This window comes from Dendrobates tinctorius, unplaced genomic scaffold (assembly GCF_039654945.1).
Source record: "Dendrobates tinctorius isolate UK_male_01 unplaced genomic scaffold, ASM3965494v1 ptg000048l, whole genome shotgun sequence".
NCBI lineage: Eukaryota > Metazoa > Chordata > Amphibia > Anura > Dendrobatidae > Dendrobates > Dendrobates tinctorius.
Window position 1 is genome coordinate 6,152,197 of NW_027361716.1, and position 22,024 is coordinate 6,174,220.

At 41.4% G+C, this 22,024-nt stretch overlaps 7 non-coding genes across 7 annotated transcripts; all 7 read left to right on the forward strand.

The window, feature by feature from the left end:
- Positions 1–6,893: 6,893 nt before the first annotated feature.
- On the forward strand, positions 6,894–6,965 carry TRNAQ-UUG (transfer RNA glutamine (anticodon UUG)). The gene has a single exon. It is a non-coding gene; the product is annotated as a tRNA-Gln (tRNA).
- Positions 6,966–10,338: 3,373 nt separating this feature from the next.
- On the forward strand, positions 10,339–10,410 carry TRNAQ-UUG (transfer RNA glutamine (anticodon UUG)). Its single transcript has one exon. It is a non-coding gene; the product is annotated as a tRNA-Gln (tRNA).
- A 3,241-nt stretch (positions 10,411–13,651) lies between these two features.
- TRNAQ-UUG (transfer RNA glutamine (anticodon UUG)) lies at positions 13,652–13,723 on the forward strand. Its single transcript has one exon. It is a non-coding gene; the product is annotated as a tRNA-Gln (tRNA).
- A 1,518-nt stretch (positions 13,724–15,241) lies between these two features.
- TRNAQ-UUG (transfer RNA glutamine (anticodon UUG)) lies at positions 15,242–15,313 on the forward strand. Its single transcript has one exon. It is a non-coding gene; the product is annotated as a tRNA-Gln (tRNA).
- A 931-nt stretch (positions 15,314–16,244) lies between these two features.
- Positions 16,245–16,326, forward strand: TRNAS-AGA (transfer RNA serine (anticodon AGA)). Its single transcript has one exon. It is a non-coding gene; the product is annotated as a tRNA-Ser (tRNA).
- A 1,641-nt stretch (positions 16,327–17,967) lies between these two features.
- On the forward strand, positions 17,968–18,049 carry TRNAS-AGA (transfer RNA serine (anticodon AGA)). Its single transcript has one exon. It is a non-coding gene; the product is annotated as a tRNA-Ser (tRNA).
- A 1,628-nt stretch (positions 18,050–19,677) lies between these two features.
- Positions 19,678–19,759, forward strand: TRNAF-AAA (transfer RNA phenylalanine (anticodon AAA)). Its single transcript has one exon. It is a non-coding gene; the product is annotated as a tRNA-Phe (tRNA).
- The last annotated feature ends 2,265 nt before the right edge of the window (positions 19,760–22,024 follow it).

Consider the following 22,024-nt stretch of genomic DNA (forward strand, 5'->3'; position numbering starts at 1 on the left):
GTAGGCCTCAGCCTACAAAATGACTATCCCTGGGCTCCAACATCGTCAGTTGTTGCTCGGAAGTGCTGTCCAGACAGAAAAAAACACTTGTTCATGTGAAAGTGGGGGTCGGTAATGTCGGCTGATCCCCTGCTGTGTGTACGGCAAACTCTCCTGCTGCCTCAAAAGTCAAAATAACTCCGATTTACACCTGGCTCCTAGTAGGCCTCGGCCTGCACCATGATTGTCCCTGGGCTCCAACAACGCAAGTTGTTGCTCGGAAGTGCTGTCCACACAGAAAAACACACTCGTTCATGTGTAAGTGGGGTTCGGTAATGTCAGCTGATCCCCTGCTGTGTGGAGGGCAAAGTGCTGCTGCTTCCAAATTGTAACTACTTCAGATTTAAACATTCTCTGATTTGGCCTCAGTCTCCACTCTGTCTCTAGTATTTCCCCTGACCTCCAACACCGCCAGTTCCTGCTCACAGTTGCCGTCCACGCATTCCACACGTGTTCCTCTTTTACTGGGGTTCTGTAACGTCAGCAGATCCCCCAATATGTGTCCACCACTGTCTCCTGCGCTGTCCACCTTCCCACTGCAAGCGGTGGGAATGTGGACAGAGCAGGAGACAGTGGCAGACACACATCAGGGGATCTGCTGACATTACAGAACCCCAGTAACACAGGAACACGTGTGGATTGGGCAGATGGCTGCTGTACGCATAAACTGGCGGTGTTGGTGGTCACGTGAAATCCTGGAAACAGAGTGGAGACAGTTGCTTAATTGGAGCACGTTGACAGTCTGTTGTAGCCTACAAACAATCAAAAACTGCCACCAAGTAGGCCTCGGCCTGCACCCTGGTTCTCCCTGGGCTCCAACAACGCTAGTTGGTGCTCGGCAGTGTCTTTGGCACGGGTACTCCCTGTTGCCCAGCCTGGTTCCAGCACGCCAGCTGTTTCCGGGTAGTGTCAAGGTCACTATGCCACCAATCCGTTGTCCTGTCGTCTTGCGGCCGGGTGAGCCGACTCTATGGTGCCTGCATTTTAGGTGACTCCTATGTGGGCTGCGGGAAATGACACTGAAGGCTGGATCCTTAGTGCCAATGGGACATGGACCCCCTGTAGGACTGTGGGTTTCTGTAACTGCGGCCGGCTTTCGACCTGGCTACTTTGCTTTGAATGGGTACCTTCTGCTACCCACCCGGGTTCCAGCACTGTCTGCTGGTTCTCGCCAGAGCCTTTGGCCTAGGTGCCTCCATCTCGGTATCCGAAGTCCAGGACCGTCAGCTGGTCCTTGGTAGTGCTTTCTAGCACAGGTACCTCCTGCCTAGTAACCGTGGTCCAGCACCGTCAGCTGTTCCTCGGTAGTGCTATTGCCTCTTGTAGCTTTTGCTACCCATCTGGGTTCCAGCACCATCAGCTGGTTCTCGGCAGTGTCTTTGGCACGGGTACTCCCTGTTGCCCAGCCTGCTTTCAGCACGCCTGCTGTTTCCGGGTAGTGTCAAGGTCACTATGCCACCAATCCGTTGTCCTGTCATCTTGCGGCCTGGTTAGCCGACTCTACGGTGCCTGCAGTTTAGGTGACTCCTATGTGGGCTGCGGGAACTGGCACTGAAGGCTGGATCCGTAGTGCCAATGGGACATGGACCCCCTGTAAGACTGTGGGTTTCGGTAACTGCGGCCGGCTTGCGGCCTGGCTACTTTGCTTTGAATGGGTACCTTCTGCTACCCACCCGGGTTCCAGCACTGTCTGCTGGTTCTCGCCAGAGCCTTTGGCCTAGGTGCCTCCATCTCGGTATCCGAAGTCTAGCACCGTCAGCTGGTCCTTGGTAGTGCTTTCTAGCACAGGTACCTCCTGCCTAGTAACCGTGGTCCAGCACCGTCAGCTGTTCCTCGGTAGTGCCATTGCCTCTTGTAGCTTTTGCTACCCATCTGGGTTCCAGCACCATCAGCTGGTTCTCGGCAGTGTCTTTGGCACGGGTACTCCCTGTTGCCCAGCCTGCTTTCAGCACGCCTGCTGTTTCCGGGTAGTGTCAAGGTCACTATGCCACCAATCCGTTGTCCTGTCGTCTTGTGGCCGGGTTAGCCGACTCTACGGTGCCTGCAGTTTAGGTGACTTCTATGTGGGCTGCGGGAACTGGCACTGAAGGCTGGATCCGTAGTGCCAATGGGACATGGACCCCCTGTAGGACTGTGGGTTTCGGTAACTGCGGCCGGCTTGCGGCCTGGCTACTTTGCTTTGAATGGGTACCTTCTGCTACCCACCCGGGTTCCAGCACTGTCTACTGGTTCTCGCCAGAGCCTTTGGCCTAGGTGCCTCCATCTCGGTATCCGAAGTCCAGGACCGTCAGCTGGTCCTTGGTAGTGCTTTCTAGCACAGGTACCTCCTGCCTAGTAACCGTGGTCCAGCACGTCAGCTGTTCCTCGGTAGTGCCATTGGCTCTTGTAGCTTTTGCTACCCATCTGGGTTCCAGCACCATCAGCTGGTTCTCGGCAGTGTCTTTGGCACGGGTACTCCCTGTTGACCAGCCTGCTTTCAGCACGCCTGCTGTTTCCGGGTAGTGTCAAGGTCACTATGCCACCAATCCGTTGTCCTGTCGTCTTGCGGCCGGGTTAGCCGACTCTACGGTGCCTGCAGTTTAGGTGACTCCTATGTGGGCTGCGGGAACTGGCACTGAAGGCTGGATCTGTAGTGCCAATGGGACATGGACCCCCTGTAGGACTGTGGGTTTCGGTAACTGCGGCCGGCTTGCGGCCTGGCTACTTTGCTTTGAATGGGTACCTTCTGCTACCCACCCGGGTTCCAGCACTGTCTGCTGGTTCTCGCCAGAGCCTTTGACCTAGGTGCCTCCATCTCGGTATCCGAAGTTCAGGACCGTCAGCTGGTCCTTGGTAGTGCTTTCTAGCACAGGTACCTCCTGCCTAGTAACCGTGGTCCAGCACGTCAGCTGTTCCTCGGTAGTGCCATTGGCTCTTGTAGCTTTTGCTACCCATCTGGGTTACAGCACCATCAGCTGGTTCTCGGCAGTGTCTTTGGCACGGGTACTCCCTGTTGCCCAGCCTGTTTTCAGCACGCCTGCTGTTTCCTGGTAGTGTCAGGGTCACTATGCCACCAATCCGTTGTCCTGTCGTCTTGCGGCCGGGTTAGCCGACTCTACGGTGCCTCCAGTTTAGGTGGCTCCTATGTGGGCTGCGGGAACTGGCACTGAAGGCTGTATCTGTAGTGCCAATGGGACATGGACCCCCTGTAGGACTGTGGGTTTCGGTAACTGCGGCCGGCTTGCGGCCTGGCTACTTTGCTTTGAATGGGTACCTTCTGCTACCCACCCGGGTTCCAGCACTGTCTGCTGGTTCTCGCCACAGCCTTTGGCCTAGGTGCCTCCATATCGGTATCCGAAGTCCAGCACCGTCAGCTGGTCCTTGGTAGTGCTTGCTAGCACAGGTACCTCCTGCCTAGTAACCGTGGTCCAGCACCGTCAGCTGTTCATCGGTAGTGCCATTGGCTCTTGTAGCTTTTGCTACCCATCTGGGTTCCAGCACCGTCAGCTGGTTCTCAGCAGTGTCTTTGGCACGGGTACTCCCTGTTGCCCAGCCTGTTTTCAGCACGCCTGCTGTTTCCGGGTAGTGTCAAGGTCACTATGCCACCAATCCGTTGTCCTGTCGTCTTGCGGCCGGGTTAGCCGACTCTACGGTACCTCCAGTTTAGGTGACTCCTATGTGGGCTGTGGGAACTGGCACTGAAGGCTGGATCCGTAGTGCCAATGGGACATGGACCCCCTGTAGGACTGTGGGTTTCGGTAACTGCGGCCGGCTTGCGGCCTGGCTACTTTGCTTTGAATGGGTACCTCCTGCTACCCACCCGGGTTCCAGCACTGTCTGCTGGTTCTCGCCAGGGCCTTTGGCCTAGGTGTCTCCAACTCGGTATCCGAAGTCCAGCACCGTCAGCTGGTCCTTGGTAGTGCTTTTTAGCACAGGTACCTTCTGCTTAGTAACCGTGGTCCAGCACCGTCAGTTGGTCCTCGGTATCGCCATTGGCTCTTGTTCCTTCTACTACCCATCAGGGTGCTAGCACTGTCTGCTGGTTCTCGCCACAGCCTTTGGCCTAGGTGCCGGATCTCGGTATCCGAGGTCCAGCACCGTCAGCTGGTCCTTGGTAGTGCTTTTTAGCACAGGTACCTTCTGCTTAGTAACCGTGGTCCAGCACCGTCAGTTGGTCCTCGGTAGTGCCATTGGCTCTTGTTCCTTCTGCTACCCATCCAGGTGCCAGCACTGTCTGCTGGTTCTCGCCAGTTTCTCAGCCTTCTTGTACCTTCTGCTACATTTCCAAGATCAAGCTTTTTGAAATTGTCTTTGGTAATCCTTATTGATCTCCATGACGACGACCCTGATGACGACGACCCTGAAGACCACACCAAAGAAGACCAGAAATATGACCCTAAATAATAAGACCAAGAGGACAAAGAACATGAAGACAACCACCAAGATACAGAACAAAAGACAGAAGAACAAGAAGCAGAAGAAGCAAAAGCAGAAGAACAGAAAGCAGAAGAATATTAAGCATAAGACTAAAAATCAGCATAGAATAAATCAAAATTAAAAGCAGAAGAAGACTCAGCAGTAAATGGGGGTGAGTCAGTTCCTCCTCATGGTGCCCCTGCTGCAGGCCAAACTGAACGCGGACAAATCCTGTTGTAAATCTTTAGTGACAGGCAGAACGTAAGGTGTAATCTTATAACTTTTATAGATAAGTACTACAGGAATGCCTGTCATCATAAGAAAATGAAGACAAAGAAGAATAGGAAGAAGATGAAGAAATAGCATATTAAAGTTAATAATAGCTGAATAAGAAGAATATGAAGAATGGAAAAAAAAAAATTAATGGGAAGAAGATGAAGAAGATGAATAAGGTGAAGAAAAAGTTGATGAAAAAAATGCTACTGCTGCGGATCATGAAGGAGAAAGTGTGGGAGAAGTACAAAAGAAGGTGAAGAGCATGGAAGTTGTGAAACATACATATCTGACAAAATATAAAAAAAGGTTAACATAGTCAATATCTTTTTAACTCCGAACGTCTTGAAAAAAAAAATTGGAATTAATGCTATGCCTTGTGATTTGAATAAACCACTATGCCTTTATTTGTCTCCTCCACCAATACATTCTACATCATTCTTATTTGTTTTCAATTATGTAGAATTAGCCAACAAGGAAATAAAGGGCTTTTTTAATTCCGATACCGGAAGTCCCATTGACTTGAATGGGACTTCCGGTATCGGAATCGGCGATACCCGATATTTTTTTCGTATCGGGCGATACCATCCGATACGATACTTTTGGGTATCGAACGGTATCTCTCAACACTAATGATGAATTTAAATCAGATTTTTGCAAAAGCTATCAATCAAGTAGGATAAGCAAAATGTAAAATTAGCTTCAGGAAACAAAACTCATTGTCTATGTCATACCAAGCAATCTCATACTCTGTGACTTGAGTCAATATTCACATAACACTCTTTCCAAGTGGGTGAATCTGACAAGGATTTGAAGCCAAAATGGCTTCAGGAAGTGTTTTTGATTTTTCTCTAAGCCATCTTTTCTTGTGTTTTCCAGAATTTCATAAAGTGCCTTATAAACATTTTTGGTGGTGTTTTTCTAAAAATTCTTTTCGGCGTCTTTTGAATGTGTTTTGTGGCTTTTTTTGTAGCACACAAAAGTCAATCAGGACCCTTTATAGGGTCTTTCGAACCTTACCGTTGACTTGTATTATAGGTATGGAGCTGTTCAAAGTGAAAAACAGCTGAAGATTGATATGGTAATTTCAGTTAACCGCTGGACATTTTTGGAAACTTGACATGGTTAATAGACGCTCCAAAGCCTGATCAAATGAACATCAAGTCTTTTTTACTTGGAAATGATTATGTTCAGTCTTCTCAGCATTTTCGGATTATTTTTAAGGATGTTTTTGGAGCTGACTGACTCCAAATCCACATTATGAAGAGGGAAAAGCTTTAAACTGTGAATGGTTCCCATTGATGATGATGACTTTAAATCAGATTTTTGCATTTTACTGAGACCTTGTATTTTCTTTTCATTTTCTGAGATGTCTTCCAGAGGGTTGATCCCTGAGCTTGATCATGGTGCTATTAGAAAACGTGTGTGAAACTCATAACAGCTTGACGTCTGAGTAGTCGTGGCCGAGTGGTTACGGCGATGGACTAGAAATCCATTGTCTCCCCGTGCAGGTTCAAAGCCTGCCGACTACGTCTATGTTTCAATAACTTTTTGACCTTTTATCTTTGTTGTTCAATTTGCATGTTTACTAGTCTATTCCCCATGACAGTGATATGTGATGGAGCGAGTTTCTCGGACCAAACTGACGTTATCTTTGACTGTTCTTTAGATAATCTATTCAGGAGCAACATTACATGTGCGACTTGCCGCTAATCAAAAGAAGCACCGTGGGTGCCATCAGGTAAGAGGTTTTTCTCTTGATCTTGTCCAGCAGCCACAGACCGCTGTCCTGGCTAATGGACTGGGACATGCACTTTGATTTGCACAAACCTTAAATTATCTCTCAGATGAAGCCTTTTACCATGCAATGCTAATCTTTATCGACTACTGGATGAACAGTTTTCTAACAGGATAAGTTTTGCAATTTATTTTTTTCACACTTTTTCCAAGTAACAGATACAGCAATCTTTTTACTAGCCACTTTTCATCAACATTTCAAACTGCGCTAGCTGTGATATCGTGCAAATGTTGGTAAATTTGTGGACTGAAAGGTTATAAGATTTCAATTTACCATTGTGTATGATTGCAGATTTGCACTGCAGCTTTGGAGCCTGTTTTCGCCATCATTCACGATTTCATATGCTTTATTCAGCACAACAAGCTGCAGTCATGACTGTGTCATTGTTGGTTCCATGGTGTAATGGTTAGCACTCTGGTCTTTGCATCCAGTGAGCTGAGTTCAAATCTCAGTGGAACCTGGGCACACATTTCGATTTTTCCATCTCCACTCAGATCGACGATGCCCAATGTTTATTATGAAACAAGCAATTTAAAATCCACATAATAAAAGACAAAAAAAGAGTTCAAGGATTCATGGAATACCATGGTCAAAGCTGTCAATCAAGTAGGATTAGCAAAAATTAAAATTGTCTATGTCACTCATTGTCTATGTCATACCAAGCAATCTCATACTCTGTGACTTGAGTCAATATTCACATAACACTCTTTCCAAGTGGGTGAATCTGACAAGGATTTGAAGCCAAAATGGCTTCAGGAAGTGTTTTTGATTTTTCTCTAAGCCATCTTTTCTTGTGTTTTCCAGAATTTCCTAAAGTGCCTTATAAACATTTTTGGTGGTGTTTTTCTAAAAATTCTTTTCGGCGTCTTTTGAATGTGTTTTGTGGCTTTTTTTGTAGCACTCAAAAGTCAATCAGGACCCTTTATAGGGTCTTTCGAACCTTACCGTTGACTTGTAGTATAGGTATGGAGCTTTTCAAAGTGAAAAACAGCTGAAGATTGATATGGTAATTTCAGTTAACCGCTGGACATTTTTGGAAACTTGACATGGTTAATAGACGCTCCAAAGCCTGATCAAATGAACATCAAGTCTTTTTTACTTGGAAATTATTATGTTCAGTCTTCTCAGCATTTTCGGATTATTTTTAAGGATGTTTTTGGAGCTGACTGACTCCAAATCCACATTATGAAAGGGAAAAGCTTTAAACTGTGAATGGTTCCCATTGATGATGACTTTAAATCAGATTTTTGCATTTTACTGAGACCTTGTATTTTCTTTTCATTTTCTGAGATGTCTTCCAGAGGGTTGATCACTGAGCTTGGTCATGGTGCTATTAGAAAACGTGTGTGAAACTCATAACAGCTTGATGTCCGAGTAGTCGTGGCCGAGTGTTTAAGGCGATGGGCAAGAAATCCATTGGGGTCTCCCCGCGCAGGTGCAAATCCTGCCGACTACGTCAATGTTTCAATAACTTTTTGACCTTTTATCTTTGTTGTTCAATTTGCATGTTTACTAGTCTATTCCCCATGACAGTGATCTGTGATGGAGCGAGTTTCTCGGACCAAACTGACTTTATCTTTGACTGTTCTTTAGATAATCTATTCTGGAGCAACATTACATGTGCGACTTGCCGCTAATCAAAAGAAGCACCGTGGGTGCCATCAGGTAAGAGGTTTTTCTCTTGATCTTGTCCAGCAGCCACAGACCGCTGTCCTGGCTAATGGACTGGGACATGCACTTTGATTTGCACAAACCTTAAATTATCTCTCAGATGAAGCCTTTTACCATGCAATGCTAATCTTTATCGACTACTGGATGAACAGTTTTCTAACAGGATAAGTTTTGCAATTTATTTTTTTCACACTTTTTCCAAGTAACAGATACAGCAATCTTTTTACTAGCCACTTTTCATCAACATTTCAAACTGTCCTAGCTGTGATATCGTGGAAATGTTGGTAAATTTGTGGAATGAAAGGTTATAAGATATCAATTTACCATTGTGTATGATTGCAGATTTGCACTGCAGCTTTGGAGCCTGTTTTCGCCATCGTTCACGATTTCATATGCTTTATTCAGCACAACAAACCGCAGCCATGACAGTGTCATGGTTGGTTCCATGGTGTAATTTTTAGCACTCTGGACTTTGAATCCAGTGATCCGAGTTCAAATCTCAGTGGAACCTGGGCACACATTTCGATTTTTCCATCTGCACTCAGATCGACGATGCCCAATGTTTATGATGAAACAAGCAATGTAAAATCCACATAATAAAAGACAAAAAAAGAGTTCAAGGATCCATGGAATACCATGGTCAAAGCAGTCAATCAAGTAGTATTAGCAAAAATTAAAATTGTCTATATCACTCATTGTCTATGTCTTACCAAGCAATCTCATACTCTGTGACTTGAGTCAATATTCACATAACACTCTTTCCAAGTGGGTGAATCTGACAAGGATTTGAAGCCAAAATGGCTTCAGGAAGTGTTTTTGATTTTTCTCTAAGCCATCTTTTCTTGTGTTTTTCAGAATTTCCTAAAGTGCCTTATAAACATTTTTGGTGGTGTTTTTCTAAAAATTCTTTTCGGCGTCTTTTGAATGTGTTTTGTGGCTTTTTTTGTAGCACACAAAAGTCATTCAGGACCCTTTATAGGGTCTTTCGAACCTTACCGTTGACTTGTAGTATAGGTATGGAGCTGTTCAAAGTGAAAAACAGCTGAAGATTGATATGGTAATTTCAGTTAACCGCTGGACATTTTAGGAAACTTGACATGGTTAATAGACGCTCCAAAGCCTGATCAAATGAACATCAAGTCTTTTTTACTTGGAAATGATTATGTTCAGTCTTCTCAGCATTTTCGGATTATTTTTAAGGATGTTTTTGGAGCTGACTGACTCCAAATCCACATTATGAAAAGGGAAAAGCTTTAAACTGTGAATGGTTCCCATTGATGATGACTTTAAATCAGATTTTTGCATTTTACTGAGACCTTGTATTTTCTTTTCATTTTCTGAGATGTCTTCCAGAGGGTTGATCACTGAGCTTGATCATGGTGCTATTAGAAAACGTGTGTGAAACTCATAACAGCTTGAAGTCCGAGTAGTCGTGGCCGAGTGGTTAAGGCGATGGGCAAGAAATCCATTGGGGTCTCCCCGCGCAGGTGCAAATCCTGCTGACTACATCTATGTTTCAATAACTTTTTGACCTTTTATCTTTGTTGTTCAATTTGCATGTTTACTAGTCTATTCCCCATGACAGTGATCTGTGATGGAGCGAGTTTCCAGGACCAAACTGACTTTATCTTTGACTGTTCTTTAGATAATCTATTCTGGAGCAACATTACATGTGCGACTTGCCGCTAATGAAAAGAAGCACCGTGGGTGCCATCAGGTAAGAGGTTTTTCTCTTGATCTTGTCCAGCAGCCACAGACCGCTCTCCTGGCTAATGGACTGGGACATGCACTTTGATTTGCACAAACCTTAAATTATCTCTCAGATGAAGCCTTTTACCATGCAATGCTAATCTTTATCGACTACTGGATGAACAGTTTTCTAACAGTATAAGTTTTGCAATTTATTGTTTTCACACTTTTTCCAAGTAACAGATACAGCAATCTTTTTACTAGCCACTTTTCATCAACATTTCAAAATGCGCTAGCTGAGATATCGTGGAAATGTTGGTAAATTTGTGGAATGAAAGGTTATAAGATATCAATTTACCATTGTGTATGAATGCAGATTTGCACTGCAGCTTTGGAGCCTGTTTTTGCCATCGTTCACGATTTCATATGCTTTATTCAGCACAACAAGCCGCAGCCATGTCTGAGGCATGGTTGGTTCCATGGTGTAATGGTTAGCACTCTGGACTTTGAATCCAGTGATTTGAGTTCAAATCTCAGTGGAACCTGGGCACACATTTTGATTTTTCCATCTGCACTCAGATCGACGATGCCCAATGTTTAAGATGAAAAAAGCAATTTAAAATCCACATAATAAAAGACAAAAAAAAGTTCAAGGATTCATGGAATACCAAGGTCAAAGCTGTCAATCAAGTAGGATTAGCAAAAATTAAAATTGTCTATGTCACTCATTGTCTATGTCATACCAAGCAATCTCATACTCTGTGACTTGAGTCAATATTCACATAACACTCTTTCCAAGTGGGTGAATCTGACAAGGATTTGAAGCCAAAATGGCTTCAGGAAGTGTTTTTGATTTTTCTCTAAGACATCTTTTCTTGTGTTTTCCAGAATTTCCTAAAGTGCCTTATAAACATTTTTGGTGGTGTTTTTCTAAAAATTCTTTTCGGCGTCTTTTGAATGTGTTTTGTGGCTTTTTTTGTAGCACACAAAAGTCATTCAGGACCCTTTATAGGGTCTTTCGAACCTTACCGTTGACTTGTAGTATAGGTATGGAGCTGTTCAAAGTGAAAAACAGCTGAAGATTGATATGGTAATTTCAGTTCTAATTTCAGAGCTGACTGACTCCAAATCCACATTATGAAGAGGGAAAAGCTTTAAACTGTGAATGGTTCCCATTGATGATGACTTTAAATCAGATTTTTGCATTTTACTGAGACCTTGTATTTTCTTTTCATTTTCTGAGATGTCTTCCAGAGGGTTGATCACTGAGCTTGATCATGGTGCTATTAGAAAACGTGTGTGAAACTCATAACAGCTTGAAGTCCGAGTAGTCGTGTCCGAGTGGTTAAGGAGATGGGCAAGAAATCCATTGGGGTCTCCCCGCGCAGGTGCAAATCCTGCCGACTACGTCTATGTTTCAATAACTTTTTGACCTTTTATCTCTGTTGTTCAATTTGCATGTTTACTAGTCTTTTCCCCATGACAGTGATCTGTGATGGAGCGAGTTTCTTGGACCAAACTGACTTTATCTTTGACTGTTCTTTAGATAATCTATTCTGGAGCAACATTACATGTGCGACTTGCCGCTAATCAAAAGAAGCACCGTGGGTGCCATCAGGTAAGAGGTTTTTCTCTTGATCTTGTCCAGCAGCCACAGACCGCTGTCCTGGCTAATGGACTGGGACATGCACTTTGATTTGCACAAACCTTAAATTATCTCTCAGATGAAGCCTTTTACCATGCAATGCTAATCTTTATCGACTACTGGATGAACAGTTTTCTAACAGTATAAGTTTTGCAATTTATTTTTTTCACACTTTTTCCAAGTAACAGATACAGCAATCTTTTTACTAGCCACTTTTCATCAACATTTCAAACTGTCCTAGCTGTGATATCGTGGAAATGTTGGTAAATTTGTGGAATGAAAGGTTATAAGATATCAATTTACCATTGTGTATGATTGCAGATTTGCACTGCAGCTTTGGAGCCTGTTTTCGCCATCGTTCACGATTTCATATGCTTTATTCAGCACAACAAACCGCAGCCATGACTGTGTCATGGTTGGTTCCATGGTGTAATTTTTAGCACTCTGGACTTTGAATCCAGTGATCCGAGTTCAAATCTCAGTGGAACCTGGGCACACATTTCGATTTTTCCATCTGCACTCAGATCGACGATGCCCAATGTTTATGATGAAACAAGCAATTTAAAATCCACATAATAAAAGACAAAAAAAGAGTTCAAGGATCCATGGAATACCATGGTCAAAGCAGTCAATCAAGTAGTATTAGCAAAAATTAAAATTGTCTATATCACTCATTGTCTATGTCTTACCAAGCAATCTCATACTCTGTGACTTGAGTCAATATTCACATAACACTCTTTCCAAGTGTGTGAATCTGACAAGGATTTGAAGCCAAAATGGCTTCAGGAAGTGTTTTTGATTTTTCTCTAAGCCATCTTTTCTTGTGTTTTTCAGAATTTCCTAAAGTGCCTTATAAACATTTTTGGTGGTGTTTTTCTAAAAATTCTTTTCGGCGTCTTTTGAATGTGTTTTGTGGCTTTTTTTGTAGCACACAAAAGTCATTCAGGACCCTTTATAGGGTCTTTCGAACCTTACCGTTGACTTGTAGTATAGGTATGGAGCTGTTCAAAGTGAAAAACAGCTGAAGATTGATATGGTAATTTCAGTTAACCGCTGGACATTTTAGGAAACTTGACATGGTTAATAGACGCTCCAAAGCCTGATCAAATGAACATCAAGTCTTTTTTACTTGGAAATGATTATGTTCAGTCTTCTCAGCATTTTCGGATTATTTTTAAGGATGTTTTTGGAGCTGACTGACTCCAAATCCACATTATTAAAAGGGAAAAGCTTTAAACTGTGAATGGTTCCCATTGATGATGACTTTAAATCAGATTTTTGCATTTTACTGAGACCTTGTATTTTCTTTTCATTTTCTGAGATGTCTTCCAGAGGGTTGATCACTGAGCTTGATCATGGTGCTATTAGAAAACGTGTGTGAAACTCATAACAGCTTGAAGTCCGAGTAGTCGTGGCCGAGTGGTTAAGGCGATGGGCAAGAAATCCATTGGGGTCTCCCCGCGCAGGTGCAAATCCTGCTGACTACATCTATGTTTCAATAACTTTTTGACCTTTTATCTTTGTTGTTCAATTTGCATGTTTACTAGTCTATTCCCCATGACAGTGATCTGTGATGGAGCGAGTTTCCAGGACCAAACTGACTTTATCTTTGACTGTTCTTTAGATAATCTATTCTGGAGCAACATTACATGTGCGACTTGCCGCTAATGAAAAGAAGCACCGTGGGTGCCATCAGGTAAGAGGTTTTTCTCTTGATCTTGTCCAGCAGCCACAGACCGCTCTCCTGGCTAATGGACTGGGACATGCACTTTGATTTGCACAAACCTTAAATTATCTCTCAGATGAAGCCTTTTACCATGCAATGCTAATCTTTATCGACTACTGGATGAACAGTTTTCTAACAGTATAAGTTTTGCAATTTATTGTTTTCACACTTTTTCCAAGTAACAGATACAGCAATCTTTTTACTAGCCACTTTTCATCAACATTTCAAAATGCGCTAGCTGAGATATCGTGGAAATGTTGGTAAATTTGTGGAATGAAAGGTTATAAGATATCAATTTACCATTGTGTATGAATGCAGATTTGCACTGCAGCTTTGGAGCCTGTTTTTGCCATCGTTCACGATTTCATATGCTTTATTCAGCACAACAAGCCGCAGCCATGTCTGAGGCATGGTTGGTTCCATGGTGTAATGGTTAGCACTCTGGACTTTGAATCCAGTGATTTGAGTTCAAATCTCAGTGGAACCTGGGCACACTTTTCGATTTTTCCATCTGCACTCAGATCGACGATGCCCAATGTTTAAGATGAAACAAGCAATTTAAAATCCACATAATAAAAGACAAAAAAAAGTTCAAGGATTCATGGAATACCAAGGTCAAAGCTGTCAATCAAGTAGGATTAGCAAAAATTAAAATTGTCTATGTCACTCATTGTCTATGTCATACCAAGCAATCTCATACTCTGTGACTTGAGTCAATATTCACATAACACTCTTTCCAAGTGGGTGAATCTGACAAGGATTTGAAGCCAAAATGGCTTCAGGAAGTGTTTTTGATTTTTCTCTAAGACATCTTTTCTTGTGTTTTCCAGAATTTCCTAAAGTGCCTTATAAACATTTTTGGTGGTGTTTTTCTAAAAATTCTTTTCGGCGTCTTTTGAATGTGTTTTGTGGCTTTTTTTGTAGCACACAAAAGTCATTCAGGACCCTTTATAGGGTCTTTCGAACCTTACCGTTGACTTGTAGTATAGGTATGGAGCTGTTCAAAGTGAAAAACAGCTGAAAATTGATATGGTAATTTCAGTTCTAATTTCAGAGCTGACTGACTCCAAATCCACATTATGAAGAGGGAAAAGCTTTAAACTGTGAATGGTTCCCATTGATGATGACTTTAAATCAGATTTTTGCATTTTACTGAGACCTTGTATTTTCTTTTCATTTTCTGAGATGTCTTCCAGAGGGTTGATCACTGAGCTTGATCATGGTGCTATTAGAAAACGTGTGTGAAACTCATAACAGCTTGAAGTCCGAGTAGTCGTGTCCGAGTGGTTAAGGAGATGGGGAAGAAATCCATTGGGGTCTCCCCGCGCAGGTGCAAATCCTGCCGACTACGTCTATGTTTCAATAACTTTTTGACCTTTTATCTCTGTTGTTCAATTTGCATGTTTACTAGTCTTTTCCCCATGACAGTGATCTGTGATGGAGCGAGTTTCTTGGACCAAACTGACTTTATCTTTGACTGTTCTTTAGATAATCTATTCTGGAGCAACATTACATGTGTGACTTGCCGCTAATCAAAAGAAGCACCGTGGGTGCCATCAGGTAAGAGGTTTTTCTCTTGATCTTCTCCAGCAGCCACAGACCTCTGTCCTGGCTAATGGACTGGGACATGCACTTTGATTTGCACAAACCTTAAATTATCTCTCAGATGAAGCCTTTTACCATGCAATGCTAATCTTTATCGACTACTGGATGAACAGTTTTCTAACAGTATACGTTTTGCAATTTATTTTTTTCACACTTTTTCCAAGTAACAGATACAGCAATCTTTTTACTAGCCACTTTTCATCAACATTTCAAACTGTCCTAGCTGTGATATCGTGGAAATGTTGGTAAATTTGTGGAATGAAAGGTTATAAAATATCAATTTACCATTGTGTATAATTGCAGATTTGCACTGCAGCTTTGGAGCCTGTTTTCGCCATCGTTCACGATTTCATATGCTTTATTCAGCACAACAAGCCGCAGCCATGACTGTGTCAAGGTTGGTTCCATGGTGTAATGGTTAGCACTCTGGACTTTGAATCCAGTGATATGAGTTCAAATCTCAGTGGAACCTGGGCACTCTTTTTGATTTTTCCATCTGCACTCAGATCGACGATGCCCAATGTTTATGATGAAACAAGCAATTTAAAATCCACATAATAAAAGACAAAAAAAGAGTTCAAGGATTCATGGAATACCATGGTGAAAGCTGTCAATCAAGTAGGATTAGCAAAAATTAAAATTGTCTTTATCACTCATTGTCTATGTCACTCATTGTCTATGTCATACCAAGCAATCTCATACTCTGTGACTTGAGTCAATATTCACATAACACTCTTTCCAAGTGGGTGAATCTGACAAGGATTGGAAGCCAAAATGGCGTCAGGAAGTGTTTTTGATTTTTCTCTAAGCCATCTTTTCTTGTGTTTTCCAGAATTTCCTAAAGTGCCTTATAAACATTTTTGATGGTGTTTTTCTAAAAATTCTTTTCGGCGTCTTTTGAATGTGTTTTGTGGCTTTTTTTGTAGCACACAAAAGTCAATCAGGACCCTTTATAGGGTCTTTCGAACCTTACCGTTGACTTGTATTATAGGTATGGAGCTGTTCAAAGTGAAAAACAGCTGAAGATTGATATGGTAATTTCAGTTAACTGCTGGACATTTTTGGAAACTTGAGATGGTTAATAGACGCTCCAAAGCTTGATCAAATGAACATCAAGTCTTTTTTACTTGGAAATGATTATGTTCAGTCTTCTCAGCATTTTTGGATTATTTTTAAAGATGTTTTTGGAGCTGACTGACTCCAAATCCACATTATGAAGAGGGAAAAGCTTTAAACTGTGAATGGTTCCCATTGATGATGACGTTAAATCAGATTTTTGCATTTTACTGAGACCTTGTATTTTCTTTTCATTTTCTGAGATGTCTTCCAGAGGGTTGATCACTGAGCTTGATCATGGTGCTATTAGAAAACATGTTTGAAACTCATAACGGCTTGACGTCCGAGTAGTCGTGGCCGAGTGGTTGAGGCGATGGACTAGAAATCCATTGGGGTCTCCCCGCGCAGGTTCAAATCCTGCCGACTACGTCTATGTTTCAAGAAGTTTTTGACCTTTTATCTTTGTTGTTCAATTTGCATGTTTACTAGTCTATTCCCCATGACAGTGATCTGTGATGGAGCGAGTTTCTAGGACCAAACTGACTTTATCTTTGACTGTTCTTTAGATAATTTATTCTGGAGCAATATTACATGTGCGACTTGCCGCTAATCAAAAGAAGCACCGTGGGTGCCATCAGTTAAGAGGTTTTTCTCTTGATCTTGTCCAGCAGCCACAGACCGCTGTCCTGGCTAATGGACTGGGACATGCACTTTGATTTGCACAAACCTTAAATTATCTCTCAGATGAAGCCTTTTACCATGCAATGCTAATCTTTATCAACTACTGGATGAACAGTTTTCTAACAGTATAAGTTTTGCAATTTATTTTTTTCACACTTTTTCCAAGTAACAGATACAGCAATCTTTTTACTAGCCACTTTTCATCAACATTTCAAACTGTCCTAGCTGTGATATCGTGGAAATGTTGGTAAATTTGTGGAATGAAAGGTTATAAGATATCAATTTACCATTGTGTATGATTGCAGATTTGCACTGCAGCTTTGGAGCCTGTTTTCGCCATCGTTCACGATTTCATATGCTTTATTCAGCACAACAAGCTGCAGACATGACTGTGTAATGGTTGGTTCCATGGTGTAATGGTTAGCACTCTGGACTTTGAATCCTGTTATCTGAATTCAAATCTCAGTGGAACCTGGGCACACATTTCGATTTTTCCATCTGCACTCAGATAGACGATGCCCAATGTTTATGATGAAACAAGCAATTTAAAATCCACATAATAAAAGACAAAAAAAGAGTTCAAGGATTCATGGAATACCATGGTCAAAGCTGTCAATCAAGTAGGATTAGCAAAAATTAAAATTGTCTATGTCACTCATTGTCTATGTCATACCAAGCAATCTCATACTCTGTGACTTGAGTCAATATTCACATAACACTCTTTCCAAGTGGTTGAATCTGACAAGGATTTGAAGCCAAAATGGCTTCAGTAAGTGTTTTTGATTTTTCTCTAAGCCATCTTTTCTTGTGTTTTCCAGAATTTCCTAAAGTGCCTTATAAACATTTTTGGTGGTGTTTTTCTAAAAATTCTTTTCGGCGTCTTTTGAATGTGTTTTGTGGCTTTTTTTGTAGCACACAAAAGTCAATCAGGACCCTTTATAGGGTCTTTCGAACCTTACCGTTGACTTGTAGTATAGGTATGGAGCTGTTCAAAGTGAAAAACATCTGAAGATTGATATGGTAATTTCAGTTAACCGTTGGACATTTTTGGAAACTTGAGATGGTTAATAGACGCTCCAAAGCCTGATCAAATGAACATCAAGTCTTTTTTACTTGGAAATGATTATGTTCAGTCTTCTCAGCATTTTTGGATTATTTTTAAGGATGTTTTTGGAGCTGACTGACTCCAAATCCACATTATGAAGAGGGAAAAGCTTTAAACTGTGAATGGTTCCCATTGATGATGACTTTAAATCAGATTTTTGCATTTTACTGAGACCTTGTATTTTCTTTTCATTTTCTGAGATGTCTTCCAGAGGGTTGATCACTGAGCTTGATCATGGTGCTATTAGAAAACATGTGTGAAACTCATAACAGCTTGACGTCCGAGTAGTCGTGGCCGAGTGGTTAAGGCGATGGACTAGAAATCCATTGGGGTCTCCCCGCGCAGGTTCAAATCCTGCCGACTACGTCTATGTTTCAATAACTTTTTGACCTTTTATCTTTGTTGTTCAATTTGCATCTTTACTAGTCTATTCCCCATGACAGTGATCTGTGATGGAGCGAGTTTCTAGGACCAAACTGACTTTATCTTTGACTGTTCTTTAGATAATCTATTCTGGAGCAACATTACATGTGCGACTTGCCACTAATCAAAAGAAGCACCGTGGGTGCCATCAGGTAAGAGGTTTTTCACTTGATCTTGTCCAGCAGCCACAGACCGCTCTCCTGGCTAATGGACTGGGACATGCACTTTGATTTGCACAAACCTTAAATTATCTCTCAGATGAAGCCTTTTACCATGCAATGCTAATCTTTATCAACTACTGGATGAACAGTTTTCTAACAGTATAAGTTTTGCAATTTATTTTTTTCACACTTTTTCCAAGTAACAGATACAGCAATCTTTTTACTAGCCACTTTTCATCAACATTTCAAACTGTCCTAGCTGTGATATCGTGGAAATGTTGGTAAATTTGTGGAATTTAAGGTTATAAGATATCAATTTACCATTGTGTATGATTGCAGATTTGCACTGCAGCTTTGGAGCCTGTTTTCGCCATCGTTCACGATTTCATATGCTTTATTCAGCACAACAAGCCGCAGCCATGACTGCATCATGGTTGGTTCCCTGGTGTAATGGTTAGTACTCTGGGCTTTGAATCCAGTGATCTGAGTTCAAATCTCAGTGGAACTTGGGCACACATTTCGTTTTTTCCATCTGCACTCAGATCGACGATGCCCAATGTTTATGATGAAACAAGCAATTTAAAATCCACATAATAAAAGACAAAAAAAGAATTCAAGAATTCTTGCAATACCATGGTCAAAGCTGTCAATCAAGTAGGATTATCAAAAATTAAAATTGTATATGTCGTACCAAGCAATCTCATACTCTGTGACTTGAGTCAATATTCACATAACACTCTTTCCAAGTGGGTGAATCTGACAAGGATTTGAAGCCAAAATGGCTTCAATAAGTGTTTTTGATTTTTCTCTAAGCCATCTTTTCTTGTGTTTTCCAGAATTTCCTAAAGTGCCTTATAAACATTTTTGGTGGTGTTTTTCTAAAAATTCTTTTCGGCATCTTTTGAATGTGTTTTGTGGCTTTTTTTGTAGCACACAAAAGTCAATCAGGACCCTTTATAGGGTCTTTCGAACCTTACCGTTGACTTGTATTATAGGTATGGAGCTGTTCAAAGTGAAAAACATCTGAAGATTGATATGGTAATTTCAGTTAACCGCTGGACATTTTTGGAAACTTGAGATGGTTAATAGACGCTCCAAAGCCTGATCAAATGAACATCAAGTCTTTTTTACTTGGAAATGATTATGTTCAGTCTTCTCAGCATTTTCGGATTATTTTTAAGGATGTTTTTGGAGCTGACTGACTCCAAATCCACATTATGAAGAGGGAAAAGCTTTAAACTGTGAATGGTTCCAATTGATGATGATGACTTTAAATCAGATTTTTGCATTTTACTGAGACCTTGTATTTTCTTTTCATTTTCTGAGATGTCTTCCAGAGGGTTGATCACTGAGCTTGATCATGGTGCTATTAGAAAACGTGTGTGAAATTCATAACAGCTTGACGTCTGAGTAGTTGTGGCCAAGTGGTTTAGGCGAAGGACTAAAAATCCATTGGGGTATCCCCGTGCAGGTTCAAATCCTGCTGACTACCTCTATGTTTCAATATCTTTTTGACCTTTTATCTTTGTTGTTCAATTTGCATGTTTACTAGTCTATTCTCCATGACAGTGATCTGTGATGGAGCGAGTTTCCAGGAACAAACTGACTTTATCTTTGACTGTTCTTTAGATAATCTATTCTGGAGCAACATTACATGTGCGACTTGCCGCTAATGAAAAGAAGCACCGTGGGTGCCATCAGGTAAGAGGTTTTTCTCTTGATCTTGTCCAGCAGCCACAGACCGCTGTCCTGGCTAATGGACTGAGACATGCACTTTGATTTGCACAAACCTTAAATTATCTCTCAGATGAAGCCTTTTAACCATGCAATGCTAATCTTTATCGACTACTGGATGAACAGTTTTCTAACAGTATAAGTTTTGCAATTTATTTTTTTCACACTTTTTCCAAGTAACAGATACAGCAATCTTTTTACTAGCCACTTTTCATCAACATTTCAAACTGTCCTAGCTGTGATATCGTGGAAATGTTGGTAAATTTGTGGAATGAAAGGTTATAAGATATCAATTTACCATTGTGTATGATTGCAGATTTGCACTGCAGCTTTGGAGCCTGTTTTCGCCATCGTTCATGATTTCATATGCTTTATTCAGCACAACAAGCCGCAGCCATAACTGTGTGATGGTTGGTTCCATGGTGTTATGGTTAGCACTCTGAACTTTGAATCCAGTGATCTGAGTTCAAATCTCAGTGGCACATGGGCACACATTTTGATTTTTCCATCTGCACTCAGATCGACGATGCCCAATGTTTATGATGAAACAAGCAATTTAAAATCCACATAATAAAAGACAAAAATTGAGTTCAAGGATTCATGGAATACCATGGTCAAAGCTGTCAATCAAGTAGGATTAGCAAAAATTAAAATTGTCTATATCACTCATTGTCTATGTCATACCAAGCAATCTCATACTCTGTGACTTGAGTCAATATTCACATAACACTCTTTCCAAGTGCGTGAATCTGACAAGGATTTGAAGCCAAAATGGCTTCAGGAAGTGTTTTTGATGTTTCTCTAAGCCTTCTTTTCTTGTGTTTTTCAGAATTTCCTAAAGTGCCTTATAAACATTTTTGGTGGTGTTTTTCTAAAAATTCTTTTCGGCATCTTTTGAATGTGTTTTGTGGCTTTTTTTGTAGCACACAAAAGTCAATCAGGACCCTTTATAGGGTCTTTCGAACCTTACCGTTGACTTGTAGTATAGGTATGGAGCTGTTCAAAGTGAAAAACATCTGAAGATTGATATGGTAATTTCAGTTAACCGTTGGACATTTTTGGAAACTTGAGATGGTTAATAGATGCTCCAAAGCCTGATCAAATGAACATCAAGTCTTTTTTACTTGGAAATGATTATGTTCAGTCTTCTCAGCATTTTCGGATTATTTTTAAGGATGTTTTTGGAGCTGACTGACTCCAAATCCACATTATGAAGAGGGAAAAGCTTTAAACTGTGAATGGTTCCCATGGATGATGAATTTAAATCAGATTTTTGCATTTTACTGAGACCTTGTATTTTCTTTTCATTTTCTGAGATGTCTTCCAGAGGGTTGATCACTGAGCTTGATCATGGAGCTATTAGAAAACGTGTGTGAAACTCATAACAGCTTGACGTCTGAGTAGTCGTGGCCGAGTGGTTAAGGCGATGGACTAGAAATCCATTGGGGTTTTCCCCGCGCAGCGTCAAATCCTGCCGACTACGTCTATGTTTCAATAACTTTTTGACCTTTTATCTTTGTTGTTCAATTTGCATGTTTACTAGTCTATTCCCCATGACAGTGATCTGTGATGGAGCGAGTTTCTTGGACCAAACTGACTTTATGTTTGACTGTTCTTTAGATAATTTATTCTGGAGCAAAATTACATGTGCGACTTGCCGCTAATCAAAAGAAGCACCGTGGGTGCCATCAGGTAAGAGGTTTTTCTCTTGATCTTGTCCAGCAGCCACAGACCGCTGTCCTGGCTAATGGACTGGGACATGCACTTTGATTTGCACAAACCTTAAATTATCTCTCAGATGAAGCCTTTTACCATGCAATGCTAATCTTTATCGACTACTGGATGAACAGTTTTCTAACAGTATAAGTTTTGCAATTTATTTTTTTCACACTTTTTCCAAGTAACAGATACAGCAATCTTTTTACTAGCCACTTTTCATCAACATTTCAAACTGTCCTAGCTGTGATATCGTGGAAATGTTGGTAAATTTGTGGAATGAAAGGTTATAAGATATCAATTTACC